The sequence below is a fragment of the Papaver somniferum genome, chromosome 4, assembly GCF_003573695.1.
Source record: "Papaver somniferum cultivar HN1 chromosome 4, ASM357369v1, whole genome shotgun sequence".
NCBI classification, from domain to species: domain Eukaryota; kingdom Viridiplantae; phylum Streptophyta; class Magnoliopsida; order Ranunculales; family Papaveraceae; genus Papaver; species Papaver somniferum.
This window is the reverse complement of record NC_039361.1, coordinates 160,594,363-160,599,936: the sequence shown is the minus strand read 5'-3', so window position 1 is coordinate 160,599,936 and position 5,574 is coordinate 160,594,363. Positions and strand designations below refer to the sequence as shown.

At 36.3% G+C, this 5,574-nt stretch overlaps 1 long non-coding RNA gene across 2 annotated transcripts; it reads right to left on the bottom strand.

The window, feature by feature from the left end:
- Positions 1–873: 873 nt before the first annotated feature.
- LOC113274436 lies at positions 874–4,927 on the bottom strand. Of its 2 annotated transcripts, XR_003323017.1 has the most exons (8): positions 4,808–4,927; positions 4,625–4,705; positions 3,131–3,301; positions 2,227–2,437; positions 1,838–1,977; positions 1,516–1,619; positions 1,312–1,368; positions 874–1,192 (listed from the first exon to the last, which is right to left on the bottom strand). It is a non-coding gene; the product is annotated as an uncharacterized LOC113274436 (long non-coding RNA). The 2 variants fall into 2 exon arrangements; XR_003323016.1 differs by having other exon boundaries at positions 2,227–3,301.
- Positions 4,928–5,574: the final 647 nt, after the last annotated feature.

Here is a 5,574-nt window from a genome sequence, read left to right as displayed (position 1 = left end):
AGCGTTTGTGTCCCAAGTCCAAAAGAGAAAACCCATGTGCATTAGGTTTTGGAAATAAAATTGGTATAAAAGGTAAGTAACCCTAATAATAATTTTTATTGTTTGATAAATCGTGCACCTCCCTCTCTTCATCACCACGCGAGCAATAGCAGGAGCAAGAAGTTCGCCGGATTCCAGCGTCGTCGCCCGTCCGATCACCGGGCGACCAAATTCCGGCCTGCGCCGACATGTAAGTCTGTTCGTTTTTTTTTTGTTTGTGTTTTATGATTTCATGAGTTGTTCATAAAATAAAAATCCCACAGTTGCATGCATGCGTAGGATTTATGAAGAATTTGTTTTAGAAAACGTATATATGCCCGTTTGTTCGTTAGTTTAAGCACTACATCAAATTTGGGGATTCGCAACAGGAACTCGGCATTAGAAATCGGGGTAGTAACAGGTTTCGACCGTTATAAAATGGGTTGTAACAAATTTTAGTAACGACCATTTCGCCGTTACTAATCTTGGGTTATAACGGCGTTAGTAACGGCCAACTTGCCGTACTAATTTTGAATTAGTAACTGCGTATCATCCGTTTCTTAATTTTTATACGTGTTGCTAATATCTTGACTTAGTCAGCGTTGACAGAATGCTCTTTTCTGGTAAAAAGTAGTAACAGCAATCTGTCCGTTACTAATTTTTTACTCGGTTACAAATTTCTTTGACTAGGTCAATCTTGACCGACCCACATTTTTCAGTAACAAGTTTAGTAACAGTAAGTCGTTGTTACTAAATTTTTTGCAACCAAAAAAAAATGAAGTCCGTCTTTGTTGACCTAGTCAAAATCAGATTCCCTCCCATTTCAAAACAGCCTGCAATTCCCTGTAAACCTCATTTCCCTGGAGTTATTCCATTCAATCCAATTCATTCTACAAACATGCAATATTTTAACCATCAAAGACATTACACAAAATAAATGGAAGAAAACATTTCCAATCACTATGTTTATCATATAGACTAAACAAAAGAAATGGAGGAATTTCAGTGATACTTAGGCTGTATGATATTTAAGTCATTAACTTTCAAGGTTTCAGAAGTAGTTCTACAACATATAAACTATGTATAAAAGGAACTCTCACTTGTCCATCTTCAGTTCGCCAGCATGGTTAGATGACATCAATCTTGAGTTCAACTTCTCCGGCTATATGACAACCTGCAACATTGAACAATATTTATGGTGAGTTCATCAGTCATATGCAACAAAGATTTATGTCTATGAATAAAATCCTGACAAACTAGAAAAGAGGGAATCTAGAAGTATTAGGTGCCCACCTGTGAGTTTGAAAAAGTCGAATTTGACTGCTTCAGTGGAATACTTTCAGTAACGGCCTGCAATTACCAGCAAGCCAGTTTAGCACATGCAGGTGAACAAGATCAAACAAACTGGTCTATGTAGGGGGTGGGGTGGGGTGAGTGGCGGTCATACAAGATCATGGGGGAGACAATGTGAAACAAAGAAAGAGAGACAAGTCTCACCCGGCTAGCCTGACATACTCTTCATAATCTTCAAGCAACATTTTACCAGAATGTTCATTCAAAGATGATTCTGGAAATGGTTCTATCAGTAAGCATTTGACCACCTGTCACAATAAATAAAAGTTGCCACTGGTATAAGTAAGCAGCCAAAAACATGATTGGCACAGGTAGTGCAACAAAATCGAGAGACAATATCAGCTTCATACGGAAAACACCATTCTCATATGGAGTTCCGGCTGTAAAACCACTTTATTTCTCACTCAGTACGAAGCAATGCAAATCACAAAAAAAGAGACTATGAATCAGAAGAAGAGCCACACACCTGAGGTCCTTCAATATATGCAAATATGGTGGAAAAGTCATCATCATTGATGACCACCTTAATGCCCTCTGGAGGTATTTCATCGAGATTCTTCAATTCCTTTGCAAGTTGATTTATCACATTTGGTGGAAGATTTTGGCCTGCAACAAAATAGAAATCAGCAACCCAATTTCCCTATGCTTTGAGACAAACAAACTATGGAGAGAGATAAAATGGTAGTCATTTGATTATAGTATGACTTTGTAGGTAGAACACTTTGTCCCTAGATGACAAGACTTCTGATATTACACAAGCTTAATGGTGTTACAGACTACAAGCCTCATAACTCTTCAAGTTCTTCAACAAACAGAAAGCGCACATACAGTAGTAGAGAGATGAAAAATATTCACCATAGTTGTAGGATCCTGATAGAAGGAAGTCACCAAACTCGTGCAGATGAAATGCCAAGGTCACCAACACCATAATCCCACAACAATTTGATCATTAAGCATAGTACCTCGCAAGAAAGTGTCAAATAGGATATTTACCAGGGATTGACATTCCCCAGGTGGCTACATTCGCTTCAGCATACCTAACCTGCACAACTGCAAACATATACACCTACAAAAACCACATACACCAACAAAAACCACACACACAAAATAATATTACATCTTCGTTACCATACTTAGCAGAATTGCATCAGAGTTTGCATAAGAGTCTGCCTTGAACACAATTGCATCAGAGTTTTTGCATATGCAGAAAAGCATATGGGTACATGCCATCATGTTCAACATACATCCAAAAGTGTGAACATTAGCAAAAAAAAATGAAAGTCATAGGATGATGTGGAGATATTAACAAAAAAGATAAAAGTCATATGATGATGGATGAGATATCCCTGAAGAATTCATCATTTCCACAAAGACAGATAGACCCTTATAATCATATCGGGTGCAGATATACCCTTCTAACCATATCGGATGCAGATTTTACTTTTCTTTTTATGTTCTTCTCTACTTTTCTATTGGGCTTCTTCTTTCTCATTGTTACAGAATAGTATCCAGTTCTCTTCTGTTACAGTTGGAGGAATATGAGCAATCCTTTCTTCATAGGTGTCCTATGGATCATAATAGTCTCTTCTCAACTCATGCTTAAATCTCCTCCATATAGCAGTTTATCAGATTTATCTTAGAAGTATCCGGTAATAGATATGATATATGAAAAGAAAAAAAAGTGTTCAATTCTGATGGCTTACTGACTCAAAAAAGTAAACAAAAGTTTGACATAAATCATATTGAGGTAAGTATTTACCTGTAATTCAGTCCAGACATCATCTTTGTATTTATCCGGCACATCCCTCCAAGTTTTGTAGGAGACAGGGATATGAGTACGAATCAAAACGCCCTTCTGGTGGTGGAGCTTAGTTGTATTGGGAGAAATCGGAAGTCCATTTTCATCTTCCACCACTGCTGCCATAGTAACCTGTAAAATAGCATTTAACAAACATCCATGTGTGGAAGAAATGAAACCTACTGAGATAGCGCAAGTGATAAAATAAACAGAGCAATCATAATTCTTGAATATAAAAACCTATTACAGCATTCTAAACAGAATAAGAAATACAGTACACATTGCAATGATGCCATACATCATTCTAAACTACATCATCGACACAAAGAAGTTTTTCCAAGCTCTCATTGTCAGTAAGAGCTGACTGATAACTAGTAGGGATTTGTAGCTGATCTCAGCAAACCTTCTACATCATCAGACGAATTTCCTACATTGTCAACTACAATTCCTACATTGTCAACTGCAATTCCTACATTATCACTTCTAGGTTTATATTTATGTGACTTTTTCCCATGAAAACGCCACGTTGTATGCGTCTACTAAATACCATTCTTGAGCAAATGATAATCAATCTCACTTAGAGATATAGGTCCTTTACCATTCTTACAACTGATACAAGGGCATGAGAACATCTTTCTGCCACCACCATGCCAACAACAAGATACACATGGCAAACCGATGTATGAACAACAATTTTATGGTTTGGACATGAAAAAGTAGACAAAGACATTATTGTGGGGATTCTGCAATTTGGCAAATTGCAAGGATTCTCTCTACGAATGATGAGAGGAAAATTTCCTTGCTGTTCAGAATCCAGATTGTCTCTTCTGGGACTTTGGCATGTGTTATTTTATTTAAGATGGATACAACTCAATAACCACTAGTGTTTGATGAACAAACGGAAGTTAAGAAAAACGCATACACATGCTACAGACAGTCACTAGTATAACAACCTACTGCATTGAATATGAGAACAAAACTGAATTCTTCAGTAACAACAAGCCTGAAAATGTTAATTTGAGGGGAAAAAATGGAGAGAACATGTTCACAGTCAAGAAATTTCGAAAACTAAGCAACACATATTTAGTACACACATTTTTTTGGTAGTAGGATCAAGAAATTTACATGCTTAAGCTCACATTGTGCTAAGAAGATATATGTGACAGTAACCATTGATAATTGAATCAAAAATCACAACAAACTACTAACCTTTGTTAATTTTGAAACAACTAATCCAACCACATGATAACACAAAGTCACAAACTCAATAGGAAAGAAAAAAACATATTGCAGAGAGTCTGAGTTTTGTTTTAGGTTTATCTTGATTTCTAAGTTTCATACTCACCGAAAACAAAGTCAAAATCAAAAATAATTGAAAACCCAAATCTTTGCTACAACCAACTGACCTAAATTTACACCCAGTCAATAAAACTAGGGAAACAAAAAAGATAATACCTGACTTATGGTGATTAGAAAAGCAGCTGCAGCATCATAAAAGAAAGATGACCTAAATCCCAGATTAGTACGTGCTTCTATCTGCAGTAAAATGAATGAAATCCATTAAAATCAAAACCTAATTATATAACCTAACTATGAATCTAACAGAGATGTAACTATCGAAAGAGTTAATGGACTTACCAAAGAATTAAGAGAAGCAGTTTTAGGCTGAGCAGATTAATCTCTGAAGTTTGGCATGATTTAATCTCTGAAGTTTTGCAGAGCAGATCTAGACTAAAGAGATGAGTAAAGAGAGAGACGAGAATAAAGAGTAACGAGAGAGAGACGAGTAAAGATAGTAGATAAGATAAGTGATGAATTCGTGCAGTACACGCGTGTTTGGCATGACTTAATCTCTGAAGGGCTGATTAATCTATGAAGTTTATATTCGGTTACAAAATTTGGGTGCACACACGCGTTTGGAACGAAATTTTCCTAGCAGTTGCTAGTAGTAACATACATTGGGCCGTTACTAACCAATCCGAAATTCGTAATTGGCTGTGGCCGTTACTAAAGTTTAGTAAAGGGAAATGATGGTTGCGAAATTAGTAACGGCCACATGCCCGTACTAATCTGCATATTTGGTGTAGTGAAGGAACGAGCAAAAATCCCTAATTTGGAAGAGATACACAAATTTTTGAATAGACATGGTCTAGGTGCAGTAGTAAAAGTTTTGTTTATTAGGTTTCATGGAAACTCAAATTTGTTTTCAAAGCATGGACTTTGCAAATACTTTTAAGAACGTAGGTTTGTTTGTAATAAAAGTAGTAAATAATGATCCTTAGGGTTAAAGGAATTTTTGAAAAGACCTGTAGTTCATGATAAGAAATTTTTTATGAACTTTCAAAATTTTATTTGGAATATGTGGACCTTTGGAAAATAGAAAAGACCCTCGTTCCATAGACGAA